The sequence below is a fragment of the Hemitrygon akajei genome, chromosome 9, assembly GCF_048418815.1.
Source record: "Hemitrygon akajei chromosome 9, sHemAka1.3, whole genome shotgun sequence".
Classification (NCBI taxonomy): Eukaryota; Metazoa; Chordata; class Chondrichthyes; order Myliobatiformes; family Dasyatidae; genus Hemitrygon; species Hemitrygon akajei.
Window position 1 is genome coordinate 32,936,167 of NC_133132.1, and position 25,260 is coordinate 32,961,426.

Sequence of the window (25,260 nt, forward strand, 5' to 3'; positions counted from 1 at the left end):
CACCATATACTACCTTGAGATCCATTTCTTGCAGACATTTACAGGAAAGTAATCTAGTAGAGTTTATGAAAAAAAACATACATAAACAAAGACTGAGAAACAACCAATGTGCAAAAGAAGACAAATAGAGCAAATAAACAATTATAATAATGATCATCATCGTAAGACTGAGGACATGAGTTATGGAGTCTTTGAAAGTGAGTGTAAAGGCTGTGGTATCAGTTCAGTGTTGAGATGAGAAGTTACCCACGCTGGTTCAGGAGCCTGATGGCTGAAAGGTAATTAATAAGTGATCTGAACCTGTGTTGTTGGACCTAAGGCTCCTGCACTTTCTTCCTGATGGTAGTAGTGAGAAGAGAGCGTGGTTTGGTAGGCAGAGAGGGAGCAGAGGCTCAACTGGTAAAAGAAACAATACCAAATCTTTAAAAGGTGACATAGGATTAGAAGATGTAGGATTCCTGTGGGTAGAGTTAAGAAATTGCAAGTGTAAGAAGACCCTGACAGGAGATATATACAGGCCTGTGGACAGTAGTCAGGCTGTGGTCTACAAATTATAGTGGGAAATAGAAACAGCATGTCAAAACAGCATTGTTACATTAGTAACGGGGAATTTCAGATAGACTGGGAAAATCGAGTTGATGCTGGATCCCAAGAGAGAGGATTTAAGGGATGCTTCCAGGATGGCTTTACGGAGTAGCTTGCGGATAAGTCCACTCGGGTATCAGCAATTATGGACAGAGTGTTGTGCAATGAACCGGATAGATTAGGGAGCTTATGTTTTAAGTTCTTTAGGGAGCTTTAAGTTCTTCTTAAGAACCCTTAGGAAACAGTGATCATGACATGACAGAATTCACCCTGCAATTTGAGAGGTAGAACTAAAGTTGGATGTATCAGTATTACAGTGAAATCAAAGAAATTACGGAGGCATAAGAGTGGAGCTGGCCAAAGTTGATTGGAAGGGGGTCACAAGTAGGAATAACAGCAGAGTAGCAATGGCTGGAATTTCTGGGAATAATTTGGAAGGAACAGGATAGATAAATCCCTAAGAAGAGGCAGGATGATGCAACCATGGCAGGCAAGGGGAATGAAAAAGAAAGAGAGGGTATATAATAGAGCAAAAATTAGTCGGAAGTTAGTGGATTGGAAAATTTTTTAAAACTAACAGAAGACAGTTAAAAAAAACCAATGGGGTGGAAGATGAATATGAAGGTAAACCAGACAATAATATCAAAAATGATGTCAAAAGATTTTTTTCAGAGATATATGGAGAAAAAGAAAAGCAAGAGTATATATTGGACCACTGGAAAATTATGCTGGAGAGATAATAACAGGGGACAAAGAAGTGGTGGACAATCTGAATAAATATTTTGCATCAGTCTTCACTGTGGAAGACATTTATGATATGCCAGAAGTTTGAAGGTGCCTAGGGGCAGAAGTGAGTACAGTTGCTATCACTAGGGAGATGGTCCTTGTGAAACCGAAAAGGTTTGAAGATTGATATGTCACCTGCACCTGACGGACTACACCCCAGGGTTTAAAAAGAGGTGACTGAAGATATTGTGGAGGCATTAGTAATGATCTTTCAAAAAGCAACAGACTCCTGCATAGTTCTGGATGACTGGAAAATTGCACATGTCACTGCAATCTTCAAGAAGGGAGGGAGGAAAAAAGGAAATTATGGCCAGTTAGCCTCACCTCAGTGGTTGGGATGATGTTGGAGTCAATTGTGAAGTATGTGGTTTCAGAGGACTTGGAGGCAGATGTCAAAATAGGCCAAAGTTTCTTCAAGGGAAAATCTTGCCTGACAAATTTGTTGGAATTCTTTAAAGTAATAACAAGCAGGATAAACAAAGGAGAATCAGTAGATGTTGTGTAGAAGGCCTTTGACAAGGTACCACATGAGGTTTAGTGAAAAGATGACAGCTCATGATGTTACAGGACAGACACTAGCATGGATAGAAGATTGGCTGATTGGCAGGAGGCAAAGAGTGAGAATAAAAGGGAACCTTTTCTGGTTGATTGCCTTTGACCAGTGGTGTTCCACTGGTGTTGGGACTGCTTCTTTTTTACTTTATATATCAATGATTTGGATGCTGAAATTGATGGTTTTGTGGCCAAGTTTACGGATGATTTTGTGGTGAGCATTCAGTCCATGACAGACAAGAAAAGCTCGTTTATCTCGACTGGCATCTTTATTGTGACAAGCACAAAAAGAGAGCAGACACTATGACCTGGGGAGAGAACCCATGCAGTCCCATTCAGATGGGGGAGGTGACGACCGCATACCCCGGTTACATTCAGGGTGACCCACAAACACCCATGCAAATAACTGTATAATCCACACCAAAATGTGACAATAAATGAACTTGAACATCCCACCATAATCCCATGAACACATTTTAAAACAAGAACAGTAAGCACAGCTGGCCACTAGGAATGCTGGGGGAGGAGTGGGGGCTGTTGACCATGCCCCTGGAGTACCATAATATGAAGATAGGCGGAGGAGCAGATAGTGTTGAGGAAGCAGAACGATTGAGACAGATTAGGAGAATGCGCAAAGAAACAGCAGATGGAATACGGTATCGAGAAGAGTCCGACCATGCACTTTGGTATAAGAAATAATAGCGCAGACTATTTTCTAAATAGGGAGAAAATTAAAATATCTGAGGTGTAAAGGGATTTAGGAGACCTTGTGTAGGACTCCCTGAAGGTTAATTTTAAGGTTGAATTGGTGGTGAGGAAGGCAATTTCAATCCTAGCATTCATTTCAAAAGGACTAGAATATAAAAGCAAGGATGTAATGTTAAGGCTATAGAGGGACCTGGTGAGGCCTCACTTGGAGTATTGTGAGCAGCTTTGGTTCAATGGTTCCATTTAATATCAGAGAACGTACAGAGTATACAACCTGAAATTCCCTTAAAGTCTAAACAAATAAAGGCTTGTGCGACACAAGTGAACCTCTGTTACCATCTGAGGAAGAGAATTCCACTAATTCACTCCTCTCTGGATGAAGAAATTGCTGCTCATTGATCCCTTTGTATCAAAGTGCATTATACTTTCACAAACAAGAGAAAATCTGCAGATGCTGGAAATCTAAGCAATGCACACAAAATGTTGGAGGAACTCAGCAAGCCAGGCAGCATCTATGGAAAAAAAGTACAGTCAAAGTTTCAGGCTGAGACCCTTTGGCAGGATTTCATACTTTTCCACCTTAAATTCCATTCGACTTGCCCTCCCTCATTCACTTGCTCCTTATTCCCTTGGTTTCTTCCTCGTAAACCAAATTGCCTCTCCTTCCCTCAGAGGTGAGAGAGATATAATACTTAGTTCCGTACCCAATAGGTGGTGGACATCTGGGACCCCAGCACCATTCACTGCATCACCCCACTGTTCATAAACTCTGAACACATTAATTTTTGGATTATTCATGCTCTCTGCTAACTCTGTCCCTTAATCTATTCCTATATATTACCCCAAGCTCTAATTTGGTTTAGTTAGCTCTTGTGTTCCCTCCATAGCCCTCCTGCCCTCTCACCACCACCTTATCTATTTTCTCAGGAGCAGCCTCATGAAAACTTAACAGATTTCTCCACAAATTCTTTTTCCACAAATCGCTGCAGATTCTGTTCTCAGTGTCAGCCTCCACTTGCTTAATAATACTTTCTACCAATTTCCCTCCTTCAGATGATGGGCTAATTACTCTGCATTTGTTAATTTTCTCTCACACCTTCCTTAAACAATGGAGTTATATTTGCCATCTTCCATTTAGTGCTGACTATTCTAGAATCCATCAAGTTTCAGAAAATGATAACCAGTGCATCTATTTTTTTCCAGCCTCCTTCAAAGCCTTACACCCAGATCATCAGGACCTGGGGTTTGTCAAGATCCAGTCATATGATTTCTCCAGCACTACTTCATCACAAATATTAATTTCAAAGCTGCATTAATTCTGAATATTAATTTCCCTATTATTTTTCATCCTCTATGCAGACAGCAATAAAATATACATTTCCTTATTTCCCCGATATAATTTCTCTTGTATCTGTCTCTAAGGGACATATTAATTATTGCTGATACATATTCATAGAAGATTTCAAAGGTTCAAAGTACAGTATGTATACTTTATACAACCTTAAGATTCATCTCCTAACAGGCAGCCACAAAACAAACCCCATAGATATGAAAAAGACTATCTAACACAAACCCAAAGCGCAGAGAATTTTAAAAACCACATGCTGTCCACAAGAATATAAAGGAATAAAATAACCCATAAGAAAGACCTTCGAACACCCAATGTGTAACGAACAAAAAAAATCATGCAAACTGTACCTCTCTCAATCGCAGGACTCTGCAGAGAGTGGTGCGGACAGCCCAGCGCATCTGTAAATGTGAACTTCCCACTATTCAGGACATTTATAAGGACAGGTGTGTAAAAAGGGCCTGAATGATCATTGGAGACCCGAGTCACCTCAACCCCAAGCTGTTCCAGCTGCTACCATCTGGGAAACGGTACCGCAGCATAAAAGCCAGGACCAACAGGCTCCAGGACAGCTTCTTCCACCAGGCCATCAGACTGATGAACTCACGCTGAGTTGAGTGTACTCTATATTACATTCACTGTTCATTTTATTGTAAATTACTAAGATTGCACATTTAGATGAAGATGTAACATAAAGATTTTTACTCCTCATGTATGTGAAGGATGTAAGAAATAAAGTCAATTCAATTCAGTAACCGCAAGCATACAGTGTTTCTGAACTGAAGACCACAGAGAGTCCCTTGGTTCAGCGCAGAGCCGAGTGAACGTCTTGGGGCTGAGATCTGAACCTGCCTGTACCTCATCGCCTTGGCCCCGGCACCCTGACCTTACCAGTCTGGCCCAGCGCTAAACTCTCTGTCCGATCATCAGGCTCTGCCACTTTGAGCAGCGATCTGAACCGGCCTGTACCTCGACACCCTGACCCTTTCAATCAGGCCAGTGCTTAACTCTCCGTCTAAACGACGGGTTCTGCCACTTAGGAATGCTGGACTTCATCTCTTCAATTCGGCCTGTAGATCTCCGTCCCACCTGGAGCCTGTGGCTTCAATTCGGCCTGTAGATTTCCATCCCGCCCGGCGCCTAGAGTTCGCGGCTTCAATTCGGCCTGTAGATCTCCGTCCCACCTGGAGCCCGTGGCTTCAATTCAGCCTGTAGATCTCCGTCCGCGCATCATGCTCAGTCCCGCCTGGCGCCTAGAGTTCGCGGCTTCAATTCAGCCTGTAAATCTCCATCCCATAAATCTCTAACCCGCCTGGAGCCCATGGCTTCAATTCAGCCTGTAGATCTCCGTACGCGCATCATGCTCAGTCCCGCCTGGCGCCTAGAGTTCGCGGCTTCAATTTGGTCTGTAAATCTCCATCCACCTGGAGCTCGTGGCTTCAATTTGTCCTGTAAATCTCTGTCTGCGCATCGTGCACAGTCCCGCCTGGTGCCCGCGGCTTCGATTCAGCCTGTGCCTGATCTTCCACGCTCTTGGCAACGGGCCTGCCGCCTCTCCTTTGCGTCGGGTTCTGCCACATCGAATTACCTCCATGTCCAAAGGGAAATTACAGACTACTACTTGCGATGATCATTTTCCTGAGAAATTGTGGTTAACGAAGTAGTTAGTTGCTTTCTTGTTTCATTAGCCAGCAGCCAGAAGTCGCTGATCACCATCTTAAACTGGATTTTAAGTCTATTTTAATATTTCTCATTTTCTACCTTTTTTTAAATTCTCATCCAGATTTTTGTCCTTCTTTGCTAAAACTTGAACACTTCCAAATTTTAGCTCCGTTTTGCACATTACGGGCCTTTATGGTTCATCGAGTACTTTCCTTACACATGGCTGCAAGAGACCAGTATTTAAAGATTGATTGGGTTTGTTTGTCACATGCACATAGAAATATTAAAACATACAGTGTTTGCATCAAGTCAAATCAGCAAAGGCTGCCGTTTGTGTCCAAAGGTCAAAGTAAATTTATTTATTACTGCATATTACAGTGAGATTGATTTTCTTGTGGGAATTCACAATAAAGACAATGAAACACAACAGAATCAATGAAAAACTACACACAGCAAAGATGGATGAAACAGCCAATGTACAAAAGACAACAAATTATACAAATACAAAAAGAAAAACAAAATAATAATATACAAATAAGCAATAAATAATATTGAGAACATGAGTCGTAGAGTTCTTGAAAGGGAGTCTATAGGTTGTGGAATCGGTTCAGTGTTGGGGTGAGTGAAGTTATCCACACTAGTTCAGGAGACGAGTGTTTGAGGGTTATCAGCTATAGAGGTCAGTGAGGCTCCTGGCTGTGGACTGGTTTTGTGGGACTTTTGAGGTTCATATTGCATGTGCTGCTGGATTCTGGTTACTCTTTGGTGTTTTTGAACGGTTTGATCGGTGTGGACTGGGCCCTTCAGTAAAGACTGGCTCTGCGGCCTATAGTCAGCTGGTGGCACTGAACGAAACTCAGTACTCCTTGACTCCTGCTTTGATGTTGATATTGTCGTTCACTTACTTTTTGCTGTTTGCGCAATTTGTTCTTTTTCGCGTGTGTTGGGTGTTTGATGTTTTTCTAGGAATGGATTCCTGCTGTTTCTTTGTTTCGTGGCTGCCTGTGGGAGGATGAATCTCAGAGTTGTATTCTGTATTCATACTTTGATGATAAATGTACTTTGAACCTTCGACTTCGGTAATAACTGTTCCTGAACCTGGTGGCATGGGGCCTAAGGCTCCCGTACCTCCTTCCTGCTGGCAGATGCAGGAAGAGAGCATGGCCTGGATTGTGGGGGTTCTTAATAATGGATGCTGCTTTTCTGCAACAGAACTCCGTGTAGATGTGCTCAGCAGTGGGGAGGGCTGTACCTGTGGTGGACTAGGCTGCATCCATTGCCTTTTGTAAGCTTTTCCGTTCAAATGCATTGGTATTTCCATACCAGACCATGATGCAAGCAAGCAGTATACTCTGCACCATGTATCTACAGAAGATTGCTATTTGGAACCTCACCCTCTGATTGCTCTTTTCGGTACTTCGGGAGAAGCTGACATGCACTTGACTCCGACTAAGCGTCGTACATTGTCTTTCACCTCTCTTTTGGCCAGACGTGCAGTCCTTCTTAGGTGGAGAGATGCTGCCCCACGTACTCATGCTCAATGGCTCAGAGATATTCTGTCCTGCTTAGACCTTGAAAAGATTCATTATTCACTTCTTAATTCAGATATAAAGTTCCAAAAGGTGTGGGGACCTTTCCTCGAATATTTTCATAATTCCCATTTAGATTAAGGGTGCATCCCTCCAATTTTTTTCTTTTGCATTTAAATTCCTTACTTCCATCTTCTTTCGGTTAAGATTTATGTTTTTTTTATGTGTAAACATATTATAGTTTAGGTAGTAGGCAGTATACCTTCTTTTCATAAATACAGCTCTGTGGTGATATAGTTCTGATTAACTTTTTTATATATCGTAAGGCTGGCTTGGAGTTGGGTAGTGGGAGGGTGGGGTGGTAACTAACTTTATACGATTCTACAATGGGTGCTTTGCTTAATTGTAATGAATTGTACTTTGGTATGTTTGGTTTGCACTGTATAAACCTCTTTTTTATTGTGTTTATTTGTTTTGTTGCATTGTAAAAACTCATTAAAAAATTTTAAAAAGAAAATTGTGAAGATTTTAAGATGACATGTCGAATCTTCACAAACTTCTAAGAATGTAGAGTTACTGCTGTGCCTTCTTTGTGATGGCATTTACTTGCTGGGTCTAGGACAGATCCTCTGAACTGACAATGCCAAGGAGTTTATAGTTACGGGCCCTCTCCACATCTGATCCCTTGATGAGGCCTGGCTCATGAACCTTTGTTTTCCTCTTCCTGTAGTCAATAATCAGTTCTTTGGTTTTGGTGACGCTGAGTGAGAGATTGTTGTTGTGACATCATTCAGCCACATTTTCAGTCTCCCTCTTAGATGTGTAATGTCCTGGTTAAGATTTCTACTGCTATTCTGTGAGGTATTTTTATTTTAGCAGTTTTCTGCAAAAGCAATGTGTCCTGTTAATAAGAGTGTTTTGGCTTTGGCTAAAGATAAGGGACCATTTTGTCCAACTTGGCAATGTTGTGTCAGCCAGTCGGGTTTGTTTAGGTATGTTTTGTAACTTCCTACCCAGTGTGATGTGGTGGAAAATTTGAGAGAGCTAGGTGGGATCAGAGTTCTGAAGGACTCTGGCTTATGGCTAAGAGACTAAGTGGAGCTCCAACATCAGATTTATTTTTGTAGTTGACCATTGGCTGAAGCCTCCACTGTTGTTAGCTGAGTTAAAGGTGGGGACAAACCCCAGAGGTGGTTTCAATTGGCGGGAGGTGTGGAGAGGAGAGCATGAGGGAAGACGCTTGGAGGATCCCATCCGAAGAGAAGACCCTATTGCAGGGAGTGCTTTGTGTAGATGAATATCTCCAAAGAGGGAAGTTTTACTTGTGGTTGGTGATGGAAATTCGGCGCTGTGAGTAAAGCGATAAACCAAATACCACAGAGATGAGCTCCAACGTTTATGTGCACATTTAGACTGGTTTAACTGAAATTGACCCTTTAATTTTTTTTTCCTGCTAACTGTCTGTTAAAATTGGAATATTGGTAAATATATTTCCTTTGTAATTTTGTGCCGGTGTACAATCTGTTATTTTTCTGGCAAATAATAACTTTGCATGGGGCAGTACTTACACAGCCTTCCCTACAATTCACATTCCTCCCCAGAACGTTTCGAGTATCCTGTTTGGTTGAACCAAAATCATACCAGTCCCAGACATATGTTGCTTCAGGGTGGTGGCCTTGAGTCACATGACTGTCAGCAGAGTTAGCTAACGAGCCGAGTTTGTATACGAGCCCTGGTGAGAGAATTGCATATGCTAATTCATCACCACCTTTGATTCATCCACCAACAGTGGGAGTGTCAGCAAACGGTCAAATACCAGAAAAACACATATGATGTTGGAGCTCTACTTAGCCTGGCAGTCATAAATATAAGTAAGTAAAGCAAGTGTGAGTTGTCAGACTCATGGCGCCAACGTAGCATGCTCACGATTACTAACCCTAACTCTGTCTGTATATCTTTGGAATATGGGAGGAAGCTAAAGCACCTGGAGGAAACCTACGTGGTCACAGGAAGAATGTACAAATTCCATACAGACACTGGCAAGAAATAAACCCCAATCGGTCATCACCGCTGCTGGAAATCAATTGCGCTAACTACTATGCCTCCGTTCGCTGTAAATCATACACCAATTATTTGAATGTTAACTATGGCTCACTTACTATCACATCTTTTAATGCTGTTTCCCAGTCTATTGACGCCAACGCACGTCTCATACATTTAGATTTAGATTACGGAATGAATTACATTACATTCAAATTTGATATGAAATTCTATCATATTGTCATTATTCTTCACTTAACAAGATCATTAATTAGTCCTTTGTCACTACATAATACTAAGTGGTAGTTGGTAATTGATTTATCATTGTCACATATAGTGCGAAGTGGTGAGAAACATTTGTTTGCGTGCTATCCAGACAGATCATTGCATACATAATTACATCGAGGTAGCAAAAAGAGTATAAATATGAAGGAAATGGAGGAACGGGAGGATATTGATGGTGGTTTTCCATCGTATCTGATGAGGACAGGAAAACAGGAAATGTGCGGAAGAGTTTTAAAGCGGGAGATCTATTGCTCTGGGGTAGTTCCACTCTCTCGATCCCAGAAGTCCGGGTCCAGTGCTATGAATAGACATGATAACTGGGGTCTTCCTTGGTTGCAGTGGATGGCTATGACTTCTTCTGTGCCTCGTCCTGCCCATTGCTCTCTATGGAGCGTTGCAGAGCTGCCTTCTTGCCCATTGGATCTCACTGTAGATCTCATCCACCCAGTCCACCGGTGATGACTTTGCCTGATAGGACAGGCATGTCCCTATCTCATGATATATGAGGCCTGCCAGCTACCCACACCTGGTTTAGCCTGCCTGTCGAAGCAGTGTACCGGGCTGTGGCTGCTGTTGCACGCAAACAGCTACTTGGAACCACAGGTGAGAACTGGGTGTCCAGAGAGGACCAAAGGTGAGTGAGTTGCTTCAGATTGGACATGACAAGCCCCTTCACCAGAGATGCTACCCCTCCCTGGACACCCCATACACCCCACAGGAGAAGAACAGTTTATATAAATTGGCATCAAGAACAGCATGACTGTGGGCTGAATGGCCTGTCTATTGTTCTCTGTTTTAAAACAGAATGCCAAATGTAGTGATACAGAAAAAAACGTAGTGTGGGAGACAATTAAACTGTAAGGTTCACAAAAAAGTAGATTGGAACATCAAGAGTTCAAGAGCAATATACACGCTGCTGGAAGAACACAGTGGGTCAAACAACTACTGTGCTAGAAAGGAATTGCCAACATTTCAAGGCAAAATCCTTCCCCTCTTTATATTGGTCATCTTCCCTTTCATGCTTTGTCACAACCACAGACACTGCTATGGAGTCGACACCCCCCGTAGGTGGGCTGCACAGCAGTTTGGCAATTGCCCTCCAGAATATGCACATTCCAGCTAATTACTGTTTTGTTAAGGCGATATTTAACTCTCTTCTTTTGATTATGCCCTTGTCTAGACTTGAACAAAGTACAGCAGTTTTATACTTCCTGCTTACATTTGTCCTTGTCTGAGAGAGGACTACAGATGCTGGAAAAGAGTAGTATTTGTTTAGTATTTAGCTACTGCTTTCAGCCACAGTTTTGGCATTTACTTTCATTTTGAGAGTTTTAGTTAACAGCTCTGTTTGCCTAGTGTTTATTATTTTCTTTTCCCTTAAAATTCTGCAAAGATCACATTAAAGTATCTGAATTGTTGACCCATTTCAGTGCTTCTCTCTCTCCGTACTTGGGCCATATTTGAACATTCTGACAGCAAGGTTTGACTACGAAAATTGACCCAGCAGAGGGAAAGCAAGTAAACTTGGCCCTGAGATTCATTAGCCAGATAGGGGCAGAAGTTACAGGCAATTGAATCCTTTTTGTGAGAAGCGACGAAGGCAATGCGGCAGATAAGCTCGCGTCAACAAGCCCAGTCCCAACTGAGGGAACAGATCTCATCCCTCACAGCAACTGTTCAGCAGCTCACTGTAAACAATCAGAGTTAGGTGTTTGCAATTTCCAGTCTCATGGCCGCTGTCTACAAACTTACAGCATACAGCCAGTGTCATCTGACAACCATTAAGGTTCTCACCAATGCAATTCAGCAGCCCTCTGGCCACATCAGTCCCATTTTTAGCATCTCACAGATCCTCTTTTTCTGCTGAGCTGACAACTTCGTCCACTAATGCACCCTCTCCTACATCCAGACCAGAACCAACTCCTGCGTCCATACCAGAAATAAATACAGTGTATTCCTTCACTGGGCAGATACTCTGGTGACCCTGAAAGCTGCAAAAATGTTATTACTTATTGTGAGCTGACCTTCCAGTTTGGTGATGATGCGCCTAAATCTCCTGGATGGATGGTCCTCAACTCTATGGGAGAAAGGTCCCCCTGTAGTCCGGTCATTTCAGCATTTTGCTGCTGAGTTAAGGAGAGTTTTTGACCTTCCAGTACAGGGTCAGGATGCTGCCTACCAACTCCTGGACCTGTGCCAAGGTGGAGGAACAATGTGGGTCTATGTAGTCAAATTCCACATCCTTGCAGTAGAGACAGGATGTAAGAGAGATCTCTCCTCACTGCCTTCCAGCACAAAATCATTGCACATGATGAGCAGGATGGTCTGATTAATCTGGCTATTCAAGTTGACAACCAGATAACTGAGTGGTGCAGGGAAAGAATCTCTCGAGCTTCCTACTCACCATCTGATCACTGTCTGGCTTCACCCTCTCCCTCATCACCCAGCACCCAGTCCACGGAGGAGCCTATTCAAGTAGGGGGCATGTGCCTGTCTCAGGAAGAATGAGATTGGTGCAGGAGAATTGTGGCAAGTCAGGACATTTCCAACTTTGTGTCTCAAGCATCCAGTAAAAGAGGATACCTGTCAGCTGGGAGGGGAGTCCTGATGGGCTGTTGCACTCTAATTGGCTTCCCCTACTTGTGTAATGATTCCTTGCTGTGGGGCATCTTGGACCATGAGCTTAAGGAATTTATTGACTCTGATGCAGCTGGGAATCTCATGGACATCTCTCTGGCTCAAAGATGGGAGTTCCAACTCAGGAGCAGAAAGAAAAGATCAACATCAAGGCCCTGGATGATCGACCTCTGGGCCAGATCTATCTTTCCTCTGATCCCTCCAACTTGTCCTGGAGGACAACCATAGGGAGCAACTCTCCTACCTGATGATCTTCCTGAACTGCTACTGGAGCTTGGTCTCCCCTTGTTACCCCAACATAACCTTCCGATTGATTGGTCACTAAAATTAGATTAGATTCAATGTTATTGTCATTGTGCCGAGTACAGATACAAAGCCAAATGAAATGCAGTTAGCATCTAACCAGAAATGCAAAGAATAGTGTTATTTACAAAATAACTGTGAATAAAAAGTAAGTGCTACAGCACACAAATATAAAAGTACAGAGACAGTACAATATGGGTGCAATACTGCTTAGCGCTGTGATGTGAGGTTCAGCAGGGTCACAGCCTCTGGGAAGAAGCTCTTCCTGTGCCTGCTGGTACGGGAGTGGAGGCTCCTGTAGCGCCTACCGGATAGGAGGAGAGTAAAAAGTCCATGGTTAGGGTGAGATGCCAAGTCCATATCTAAAATGCATAAAACCTGGGTAACATTCCCCGGGCACAGCATAGGGCCTTTCACTCTCTGGCAACAGAGTAATCTCACCAGCAATCAAAAGGCAGTCTATACTCTCTGGTAGCAGTGTGATCCCACCAGCGATCAAAAGGCAGTCTCCTCTCTCTGGTAGCAGTGTGATCCCACCAGCGATCAAAAGGCAGTCTACCCTCTCTGGTAGCAACAGAGTAATCTCACCAGCGATCAAAAGGCAGTCTACCCTCTCTGGTAGCAACAGAGTAATCTCACCAGCGATCAAAAGGCAGTCTACCCTCTCTGGTAGCAGTGTGATCCCACCAGCGATCAAAAGGCAGTCTCCTCTCTTTAGCAACAGAGTAATCTCACCAGCGATCAAAAGGCAGTCTACCCTTTCTGGTAGCAGAGTGATCCCACCAGCGATCAAAAGGCAGTTTCCTCTCTCTAGCAACAGAGTAATCTCACCAGCAATCAAAAGGCAGTCTACACTCTCTGGTAGCAGTGTGATCCCACCAGCGATCAAAAGGCAGTCTCCTCTCTCTGGTAGCAGTGTGATCTCACCAGCGATCAAAAGGCAGTCTATCCTCTCTGGTAGCAACAGAGTAATCTCACCAGCGATCAAAAGGCAGTCTACCCTCTCTGGTAGCAACAGAGTAATCTCACCAGCGATCAAAAGGCAGTCTACCCTCTCTGGTAGCAGTGTGATCCCACCAGCGATCAAAAGGCAGTCTCCTCTCTTTAGCAACAGAGTAATCTCACCAGCGATCAAAAGGCAGTCTACCCTTTCTGGTAGCAGAGTGATCCCACCAGCGATCAAAAGGCAGTTTCCTCTCTCTAGCAACAGAGTAATCTCACCAGCGATCAAAAGGCAGTCTACCCTCTCTGGTAGCAGTGTGATCCCACCAGCGATCAAAAGGCAGTCTCCTCTCTCTAGCAACAGAGTAATCTCACCAGCGATCAAAAGGCAGTCTACCCTCTCTGGTAGCAACAGAGTAATCTCACCAGCGATCAAAAGGCAGTCTACCCTCTCTGGTAGCAGTGTGATCCCACCAGCGATCAAAAGGCAGTCTCCTCTCTTTAGCAACAGAGTAATCTCACCAGCGATCAAAAGGCAGTCTACCCTTTCTGGTAGCAGAGTGATCCCACCAGCGATCAAAAGGCAGTTTCCTCTCTCTAGCAACAGAGTAATCTCACCAGCGATCAAAAGGCAGTCTACCCTCTCTGGTAGCAGTGTGATCCCACCAGCGATCAAAAGGCAGTCTCCTCTCTCTAGCAACAGAGTAATCTCACCAGCGATCAAAAGGCAGTCTACCCTCTCTGGTAGCAACAGAGTAATCTCACCAGCGATCAAAAGGCAGTCTACCCTCTCTGGTAGCAGTGTGATCCCACCAGCGATCAAAAGGCAGTCTCCTCTCTTTAGCAACAGAGTAATCTCACCAGCGATCAAAAGGCAGTCTACCCTTTCTGGTAGCAGAGTGATCCCACCAGCGATCAAAAGGCAGTTTCCTCTCTCTAGCAACAGAGTAATCTCACCAGCGATCAAAAGGCAGTCTACCCTCTCTGGTAGCAGTGTGATCCCACCAGCGATCAAAAGGCAGTCTCCTCTCTTTAGCAACAGAGTAATCTCACCAGCGATCAAAAGGCAGTCTACCCTCTCTGGTAGCAGAGTGATCCCACCAGTGATCAAAAGGCAGTCTCCTCTCTTTAGCAACAGAGTAATCTCACCAGCGATCAAAAGGCAGTCTACCCTCTCTGGTAGCAGAGTGATCCCACCAGCGATCAAAAGGCAGTCTACCCTCTCTGGTAGCAACAGAGTAATCTCACCAGCGATCAAAAGGCAGTCTACCCTCTCTGGTAGCAGTGTGATCCCACCAGCGATCAAAAGGCAGTCTCCTCTCTCTAGCAACAGAGTAATCTCACCAGCGATCAAAAGGCAGTTTCCTCTCTCTGACAGCAGAGTCAGCTCACCAGCAATCAAAAGGCAGTATCTCCTCTCTGACAACAGAGTGAATTATCTAGTGATTTTTAGGCAGGCAGCAGGCCTGTATTTACCTTGACTTTTCATTCTCCCTTGTTGCTGTAATTGGTGAAAAATGAAAGCTTTAATCAACAAAACGGAGTCAAACATTGGCTTGCACCCCATCCCACAGCCTTCTTGTTGCAAGTTTCCCACATGCTACCTCTACCTCCCAGAATCCTCTTGGAGACTGCAGCGAGCTGAAACACTCAAACAATCTCTAAGCAGTAAATCACCGGCTCCAGCAGTTCCAGAATCACATTCAAGATGAAAAACAAATGCAAAAGACATTAAAGAAGTGAAAAAAAAATGGTTTCATGGTCAATCCAGATGTCAACCGAAGAAGAGTTGTACACAGGTGCCAACTTGACCTGAAGTCACTAAGTAACAAGTAATTTCTTGTTTCTCCAAATTCCTATGTGATAGAGGTAGTCTGAAACTATATTTGTGTTCAGATTCAAGCAGTCTATCATAAACAGAAGAAAATATCTGAGGAAGCAACATTTTTTAAAAATGTGTTGTTCAATGTAATGGCATTTTGGAAATGGTTCTACTCGGAGTCCTGCCACTGCGTGCCCCTGAAGTACATTAATTGAAGCTGAAATGGCACAGGGTTCTCAGTGGAAGCATCAAGCTGATTCATTGGAAAAGTACCTTAAGGTTAAATATAGATTGGACAATAAAACTATTTTAAAGAATGCAGTAATGACTCACAGCCGGAGGTGGAGTGGCATCCGCACCAGACTTCGAGGCGATTGGTCCCGAGTTCGAAACTGGCCGGCTCCTTGCACGCTTTCCATCATGCTGGGTTGAGCATCAAACTAGCAACTCAGCCTCATTAAAAAGACAAAATACCAAAGAAACAGCAAAGTTGCTGCCTGATGCGCCACAGGGCATGGAAAGGAAAAGCAATGACCCAGATTTCCAAAAAGTACCAGGAAACTCCACATGAAAGTGTTAGAATGATAAAACTTCCATAAAAGTGTGCATGAGCTTCTAAATGGCCATAAGAAATGTCCCAGGGATTTTAGTATTCATCTTTTGATTTTGGCCCATGAAATCAACACTTTTAACAGCTGACAAAGCTGGAGGAGGTCTTTATACATTTCAGTTGGTTACTGATTATGCCAGACCCCATGATAGGATATACATGTGCAGAGCCTGTAGATGATATTCAGGCTGGTTTGCTCTGGAAATCCCTTGTGGCTAAGTCTACACAGGGAAGTACAGATTATATAGATTACACTGAGAACTCAAGTGCATCTAGCATAATATGGCCCCTTCAAAACACAATGTTGTAATGACCTACGTACACCAAATCTAAACATTCCCTCTGACATAGATCACAGCCCCCATTCATTCATGTACCTATCAAAGAGTCTCTTAAATATCCCTAATGCTTCAGCGTCAAACCCCATCGTAGCAGTGCATTCCAGGCACTTACCATGCTCTGTGTAAAAAAAAATCCCCCACTGATATCTCCTTCCGGTCACCTTAAAAGGACATACTCAGCAATTGGCCATTACCACCCTAGGAAACATGAGCTGGTTGTCCACTCTGTTTATGCCTCCTATTATCTAATACAGCTCTATTAAGCCACCTCTCATCCTCCTTCATTCCAGAGAAAAGTTTGAACTTGCTCAATCTTTCTGTAAAAGATATGTTCTCTAATCCAAGCAGCATCCAGGTAAATTTCAGCTGCACCCTCAAAAGCTTCCATGTCCTTCCTATAATAAGATGATCAGAACTGAACACAATACCCCAAATGTGGTCCAACCTGACCCTTGCAGAGCTGCAACATTACCTCACGACTCAATCCCTCAATTATTGAAGGCCAACATACCATATGCCTTCTTACCAACCCTATCAACTTCTTAAAATAGTGAATTAAAATAATAGCTGTTTCCTGAATGCAAGTTTAGCTTATATTAATGGCATCAAAATTAATGTGGCTGAAGAATGAACAACAGCACTTCTTAATCTATAGCAAGTAACAATTACAAAAGAATAGTAAGAGGAGGATTTCAGTTCTCAAATACTCGTCATGAGATAACCTGCACAAAAGAATGTAAATGGCAGTGTGTGGGCAAACTTGTTTAGCTGCTAATGAGTATGTCTAACTCAAGGCGCTGTCTATTTAAAGGAAGAAGTTATTCAGACATCCAAATGCTCTTTAGAGTTCTTGATGGAACATTACATCAGCCAGCTATTCATTCCAGATATATTGTTGTGGAGCATTGCGGAGCATTGATAGGGCATTTGGGGAAGAACATTTAACATTTACCTCTCTGCAAAGTTTGAAACTTTCAGCTTCCATATATTCCACTTGCTTCAATCACAGCAAATATATAGGCCATAATAGGAGGCTGATCAGAGGAACACTGGAACATATATTTCTTAAGGAAGGATATTCATTATGGATAATTGCTTATGATGTGCATGTGTGTTTAATGAACCTTTCAAAATATTAGCCAAACTTAAATTCCTGCACACTCCCCAGCCCTTACCAAGGGTTTAACTGAGCAATTGTTCAGGTATCAGTTCAATCTTGAGAGGAACAATAAATCAGACATGATGGAATGGTGGAGCAGTCTCAATGGACCAAAAGGCCTAACTCTGTTTTTTACGGTCTTGCGGCCTTTCTTTAACATTAAGCCTGAGGATCAAGTCACTGAAGCAATGCAGGTAATGGGCATTTTCAAATCTGCATTATCAAGAAGGCAAAGACACCACAAAAGAATGGAGCTGGAAGAATGGGAGGTTAGATACATGTGACCAACCATAAGACAGAGGTGTTCCTGGAACTTTCCAACAGTTGCTTGGCTTTGCACACCTACAAGAAGTGCCATGAATAAATCCTGGTGCTGTACAAGTGGTACCTTGAGGTTGGAAAGGCTAAACCTCTTGGATCCACGGGACAACTCACAACAAATATAATGGTTTAATATTTTTTGAAGATATAGGGGGTCGGGGGGGGAGAAGTAAGGGCTATCTGTTGAGTGTTAAGAATCTTCCAGTTCTTTGGTGCTAGGAAAGCAGAGAGTTGTGTTAATGAGCAGGTCAGACTACCATCATCATCATGGCTTGGCTTCGTGAGCGAAGATTTAGGAAGGGGGCTGCCCACGTCTGCTGCAGGCTCGCTGGTGGCTGATGATGCCAATACAGGACAGGCAGACCTGGCCACAGAGGCTGCAAGAGAAAATCTGTTCTGGGTTTGGTGCTGCTGTGTCACGACTCTTCCTCCTTCTCCTTTCATTCTCAAGGCCAGCCCTGCATGCGTTCTGGAAGGAGGGGACAGACTGGTGAATGTCACCAGACCTCGCGATCGGAGGCTAGAGTAGACTACTGGCGATGGTCAATGTGGCAGGCACCAAGGGATTTCTTCAGAGAGTCCTTGTACCTCTTCATCGGTGACCCCTGTCACGGTGGCCAGTGGGGAGTTCGCCATACAGCACAATCTTGGGCAGGCGATGATTCTCCATCCCTGACGTGCCCTGCCCAGCACAGCTGTGTCTTCAACAGCATGGCCTTGATGCTGGTGACCTCCGCCTGTTCGAGGACTTCAGTGTTGGTGACGAAGTCACTCCAGTGGATGTTAAGGATGGTGCGGAAGCAGCGCTGGTGAAAACACTCAAGGCGACGGTAGGTGACCCACGACTCGGAGCTGTACAGGAGGGTGGTCAGTACAACGGCTCTGTACACGCTGATCTTTGTGCCTTTCTTCAGATGCTTGTTGTACTAGACTCTTTTTGTACAGCCTGCCCAATGCGCTGTTTACCTTTGCCAGTCTGTTATCAATCTCTTTGTCGCTCTTGGCATCTGACGAGATGGTGCACCCCAGGTAGCTGAACTGGTGGACTGTCTTCAGCTCTGCCTTGCCGATGGTGATGCGGGGAGGGTGGTAATCTTCCTGAGGCGCGGGCTGATGGAGAACTTCTGTCTTCTTCAAGCTGACTTCCAGTCCGAAGAGCTCGGCAGCCTCTGCGAAGCAGGATGTTACACACTGCAGGGGTGTCTCTGTGTGGGCAACAAGGGCAGCATCGTTGGCGAAGAGAGGCTCTCGGATGAGTTGCTCCAATGTCGTGGTGTGGGACTGTAGTCACCTCAGGTTGAACAAGCTGCCATTGGTGCGGTATCAGATGTAGACACCATCCTCATCATCAAGGTCTTCTGTGGCTGATCGAGCATCATGCTGAAGAAGATGGTGAAGAGAGTTGGCATGAGGACGCAGCCTTGCTTTACACTGTTGCCTATTGGGAAGGGTTCTGAGAGGCCATTGTTATGTCTGACTTGGCCACGCTGATCTTCATGCAGCTGGATGACCATGCTGAGGAACTTTGGGGGGCATCCCAGTCGTTCCATGATTTGCCACAGACCTTCCCTGCTCACAGTGTCGAACGCTTTGGTAATGTCAACAAACGTCATGTACAGTCCTTTGTTCTGTTCCCTACGTTTCTCCTGGAGCTGCCTGAGAACAAATACCATGTCGGTGGAGCTCCTGTTGGCTCTCTGGGAGGTGTTCTTCTGCAATGGTGGGCACCAGTCTGTTCAGGAGTACTCCTGCGAGGATTTTTCCTGCGATGGAGAGCAGAGTTATCCCCCGATGGTTGGAGCAGTCGGACTTTTCCCCCTTGTTCTTATACAGGGCGATGATGACTGCATCACGAAGATCCTGTGGTAGTTTGCCTTGTTCCCAGCAGCAGACAAAGAACTCATGGAGTTTGGTGTGTAACGCTGGCCCCCATACTTCCAAATCTCTGGTGGGATTCCATCAACTCCTGCTGCCTTGCCACTTTTCAGCTGCTCTCTGGCCTTGACAGTCTCTTCTAGGGCTGGAACCTTGTCCAGTTCTGTTTTCTCTGGCTGTTGGGGGATGTGATGAATGGCTGAGTCTTGGGGCATGCGGTTGGTGCTGAAGAGAGTCCGGAAATGTTCCAACCTCTGGTTCAGGATGGACGCCTTGTCTGCGAAGAGTGCCTGGCCGTCTGCACCGTGCAAGGAACTCTGGACCTGGTGCGAAGGGCCGTACGCCACTTTCAGGGCTTCATAAAACCCTCTGTAGACACTGTTGTCTGTGCAACGCTGAGTTCTCTTTGCAAGGTTGGTCCACCACACGTTCTGAATCTCTCGAACCTTGTGCTGGAGGTTGCTGCATGAAGGGTGCTTTCTTATCAGGACAAGATGGCTGAGCAAGGTGTGCCTCATGGGCGGATCTCTTCTTCACCAGCAATTCTTGGATCTCCTGGTTGTCTTCATCGAACCAGTCCTTGTTCTTCTTTGTGGAAGACCCTAGGACTTCTTCAGAGGTCTGCAGGTTGGTGTATTTTAGGTGTTCCCAGAGCACTTCTGGAGAGGGGTCTGTGGGGAAACTGGGATCCTCAAGTCTGACTGAAGATTCTCCTGGAAGTCAGCTTTCACTTCAGGTTGCCAACCTGAAACTTCTTCCTTGGAGCGCCTCCTCTCTTTGGCTTGGGTTTGAAATGGAGACTGAGTTTGCAGCGGACAAGACAATGGTCCGTATGAAACTCTGCGCTGGGCATTACTCGGGTGAGTAAGACGTCCTGAAGGCCTCTCCGGAGCACCGAGATGAGGTGCCAATGCTTGGACCGAGGATGCATCCAAGTTGTCTTCAGACTGTCTTTCTGCTGGAAAATGGTGCTGGTGATGGTGAGTTGCTGCTCCATGCAAAACTCTAACAGAAGGCGCCCGTTGTCATTGCAGTTTCCAACACCATGTTTGCCAAGTACTCCTTTCCAGGCTTCTGAATCTTGGCCTACTCTGGCATTGCAGTCCCCAAGGATGATGGCCTTGTCATCTGCAGGGGCGTTCCGTATGAGGTTGCACAGATCAGTGTAAAACTTGTCCTTTCCTGCAGGATCCGCTTGAAGAGTGGGGGCGTACACGTTGTAGAGTGTGGCATGCTGCTTGGTTCGAAGTGGAAGGCGCATGGATATGATGCAGTCGGAGTGACCCGCTGGCAATTTTTCAAGTTTGGAGGCAATGGAGTTCCTGACCATAAAGGCGCCTGTCAGTCTCTGGCTTGCCTGACCAGTAGACGGTGTAGCCGACGCTGTGTTCTTGAAGGCTGCCTTCCTCTGGGAAGCGGACTTCACTGAGAGCAGCGATGTCGACATTCAGTCTTGAAAGTTCTTGCGCAACTAGAGCGGAGCGTCGTTCTGGACAAACGCTGTCTGCTGTATTGAGCATGGTTCTGATGTTCCAGCGGGCGAGCTTTAGTCCTTGTACTCCTTGTGAGGCAGGTATGTACTTTTTCTTTTTTGTTGTTGTTCGACCACATTTGAGGATGCCCGTTGACTGCGGTTAGCCAGTGGGGGGAAATGGAAACGAGCTTTGGTTAGGCCACCTTTTCTAGGCCCCACTCCGTGTGGAGCAAGCAGTGCTGTCCCCGGAGAAGGCTGTTCGGTCGTTCAGGGGGTTGCCGAAAGATATCGTCGTCTCCAGGGTCAACACCAGATGACCCATACACCTGAACCGCCTGCCTGCAGGATCAGAACTGTAGCTTCCAGTGTCATCTTCCACCTGCCGTTTTCACCCCTTTCCCATCACTGCAGGGCTTGGTGAATGGTCGGGGAAGATGGTCGTAGACGTGGGCGTGTCCTTCGGCCTGTTTTTCTTTAGGTGGAGCGCAGTGTGTGTGGTACTGGCAACACCCTTTACACCCGGGGTTCATCTGCCATAGCTCAGCAAGCTGGGATGGTGACAGCAAGGTCCTCGGGTCGTAGGAGTTACGTCGGAGTGTCCTTCTCCTAGGTGGATGGCCTACAAGGCTGACGAGGCCCACCTGCCCGGGTTTGGAGTCAGACTTGTCCTTCTCTTAGGCTGGCTGCCAACCAAGGCTAATGAGCCCAGCCTGCCCAGGTCAGACTACCATTAACTGGAGAATGAGAGGTGGTCCTATTGGAGGCTGTGAGTCTAGTGGAGAAGCCCCCAGGAACATATCCAATCATAATTGTTATGCCCGGTAAAGAAGATGGGTGGATGGTAGTTATTGTTTATTTTCCTCTGCCAAAGATGTGGAAATAGTCTTGTAAAGTTCTGAAGAAGATTGACATATAGAGAGAGGTAGGAATTATATGTAGTGTCTCACTGCAATCAATCTGAAGTACCCACCTGCTTGAAGCAGGCGGCCTCATAAATTAACCCCTTCACTCCTGGAATCATTCTTGCAAACCTCCTCAGGACCCCTTCCAATGACAAGATAGTTTATCTAGGATAAGGGGCAAAAATCTGCTCACAGTACTCCAAACGTGGTCTGACGAATGCTGTACAAAGCCTCAGCATTACATCCTTGCTTTTCTATTCTCGTCCTCTCGAAATGAATGCCATTTCAGTTCAGAGTCGTTGAGGACAGACAATAAATGCCTGATGAACCTGTGGAATCCGTTGACACATTCAGCTGTGGATGCCAAGTCACTGGGTACATTTAAGACGGAGATTGATAGGTTCTTGATTAGTCAGTCCAGGAAGAGTCACAGGGAGAAGGCAGGAGATTGGGACTGAGAGGGAAATGGATCAGCCATGAAGAAATGTTGGAGCAGACTCTTTGGGCCAAGTGGTTTCATTCTGCACCTGTATTTGTGGTCTTATGGTACATTTAAAGCAGAGGTTGATAGGCTTTTGGTTAGTCAGAGGGTCAAAGGTTATGGGGAGAAGGCAAGAGAATAGAGTTTACAAGGATACTAAGTCAGCCATGATGAAATTTGGAGTAGATTTGATGGGTTGAATGGCCTGATTCTGCACTTTTATCTTATGCTGTAACTGAGGAAGCAGTTAAGGATGAGTCTGGAGTCTGTCATAGACCAGAGTAGGTAAGGATGGCAAATTTCCCTGCCCAAAGGACTTCAGCGGATCAGACAATGCAGGCAAGTTCATTGTTACCACTTTGTGCTTCAATGTACATGTACATGTAAAGCGTTAATCTTTAATCTTGGTAGTTAATTGCATGATGTTTGGTCCAGACACTAAAAGCACTCTTCCCAAAGATGTCACAGGATCTCTTACCTTTGGTTGAAAGGACACGCACACTGACATAATAATAATGCCACCCCAACAATACAACGTTCACTCGGCACCTCACTAGAACCTTCATGGGTGTTTCTCCGGAATGGGACATGAAGCCACAAACCGCTGACTAGGAGATGGCATGAGCACCAACTATTAAGCCCAACTTTAGTTAACAGAAGCCAAAGTTCCCTCTGCTGAAGTTTTAGCAATAGGCTGGTATGGTCTCCATGGATGATCAGCAGTAAGGACTTCCATAATTCCACATGACATAAAAGGCAATTCAGCCCATTCAGTTTAAACTATCTTACAGAGCCACTCCATTCCCCCATTAATTTTCCCTGCAACCCATTCTTCCCACATTACCTTCACTTCAGGCACACTAGGGGCAACACACAGAAGCCAAGTAAACTCTGAACCCACAAAATTTTAAGACTGAAGCACCCAGAGGATACCCACCCAGTCCCAGGCGGATGTGCCCCAAATTCATCCCAAACAACATCCGAGGTCAGGATTGAACCTGGTCTTATCTAGTCCAGTCCAATAGCTCTGTCTTTGGCAGCTCTTTTGGCTGTGACACTCTGCTGCCTAAGACAATGCTATTGGGTTAGACCACAGAACATAGAACAGTACAGCACAGGAAGAGGCCAATTGTCCCATGATGTTGCACTGCACTAATTAAACCAGTAATTAAATGCCTCACTAAACTAATCCCTTCTGGCTACAATAATGACCGTACCCCTCCAGACTTTGAACATTCATGTGTTTATCTAAGAGCCTCATCATATTTGCCTACACTACCACCCAGGACAGTGCAGTCCAGGCACCTACTGTCTGAAAACTTGCCCCGCACTTCTCCTTTCAATTACTCACTGTCACCTTAAATACCTCTGGTATTAGACATCTTAGCCCTGAGGAAAAGATACCAGCTTTCTATCAATGTCTCTCATAATCTTGCAAAGCTCTATCAGATCTTTCCTCAGTCTCCACAGCTCCAGAGAAAACCCAGGTTGGTCCAACCTCTTGTTATAGCGCATGCCCTGTAATCCAGGCAGCATTCTGGTAAACCCCTCTGCACCCTCTCCAATGCTTCGACATCCTTCCTATAACAGGCTGACTGGAACTCTACGCAATAATCTAGATATTTTATAAAGCTGCAATGTAACCTTCTGACTTCTGAACTCAATGCCTCAACTAATACAGGCAAGCATGCCATATGCCATCATAACCACCCTCTCACCCTATTAGATAATCATGTGGCAAACTGTATCAGCAAATGTGTGGATGACTTCGAGATTGGGGATGCAGGTGAACAGTGAGCTGGGCTATCAAAGTTTCAGTGTGATCTGGGCCAGCTTGGGAAATGGAATTTAATCAGACAAGTGTGAGGTGTTGCACTTTGAGAGGACAACCCAGAGCAAGTCTTACACAGTGACTGGTGAGGTAGTGAGGGCTGCTACAGACAAACGGATCTGAGAGTATAGATCAATAATTCCTTGAAAGTGGCATCATAGGATTCTGGCACATTGGCTTTCATAAATCAGTACTGCAGGAGCTGGGATGATATGTTGAAGTTGTATATGACGTTAGTGAGGCTGAATTTGGAGTATTGTGTGCAGTTCTGGTCACCTCCCTAAAGGAAAGCTTGAAAGAGCGTGGAGAAAATATACAAAGATGCTTCTGTGTCTTGAAGGCCTGAGTTAAAGGGAAAGGTTGAAAAGGCCAGGAATAGTCTGCACATGATCTACATCACTCCATTCCTGGCTTGTTCATTTGCCTGTCTAAATATCTTCTAAATGTTGCAATCGTAGTTACTCCCATCACCAACCCTGCTTGTGTGTTCCATACACTGACTACTCCCTTTGTTTAAAAAAAAGATCCTTTCCTCTCTTCATTTTGCATCCATGCCTCTGGCACTTGTCACTCCCACGCTGGGGAAAAGATCACCTACCTTATATATACTCAATGGTGCCTTTGCCACCCCCATTCACCTGCTTTTATCCCACCTCCTCTCCTTCAATCTCTCACAACCACATTCTTCAATATGCTTTGGTTTTGTTCTCTGTCATTGCCATTGTCTCTACATTTAAAAATATTTTATCTCGAGCTCTCCCAGATTTTGAAGGAAACCTGAAACATTAACCATTTTTCTCTAAACAGGTTCTGCCTGGTGTGAGAGTAATTTGTGTTTCCTTATAGATTTTACCAGACCTTGTTATAAATGTGATCGATTCACATGTTGCTAAAGAAAAATTCAATACAAGAAAATTGGACTCACACAGGCAATTATATAACAGAGTAACACACACACACAATGCTGGAGGACCTCAGCAGGTCAGGCAGCATCTATGGAGAGGAATAAACAGTCGACTTTTCAGGCAAGAATCTTCATCGGAACATGAAGAATCAACTGTTCATTC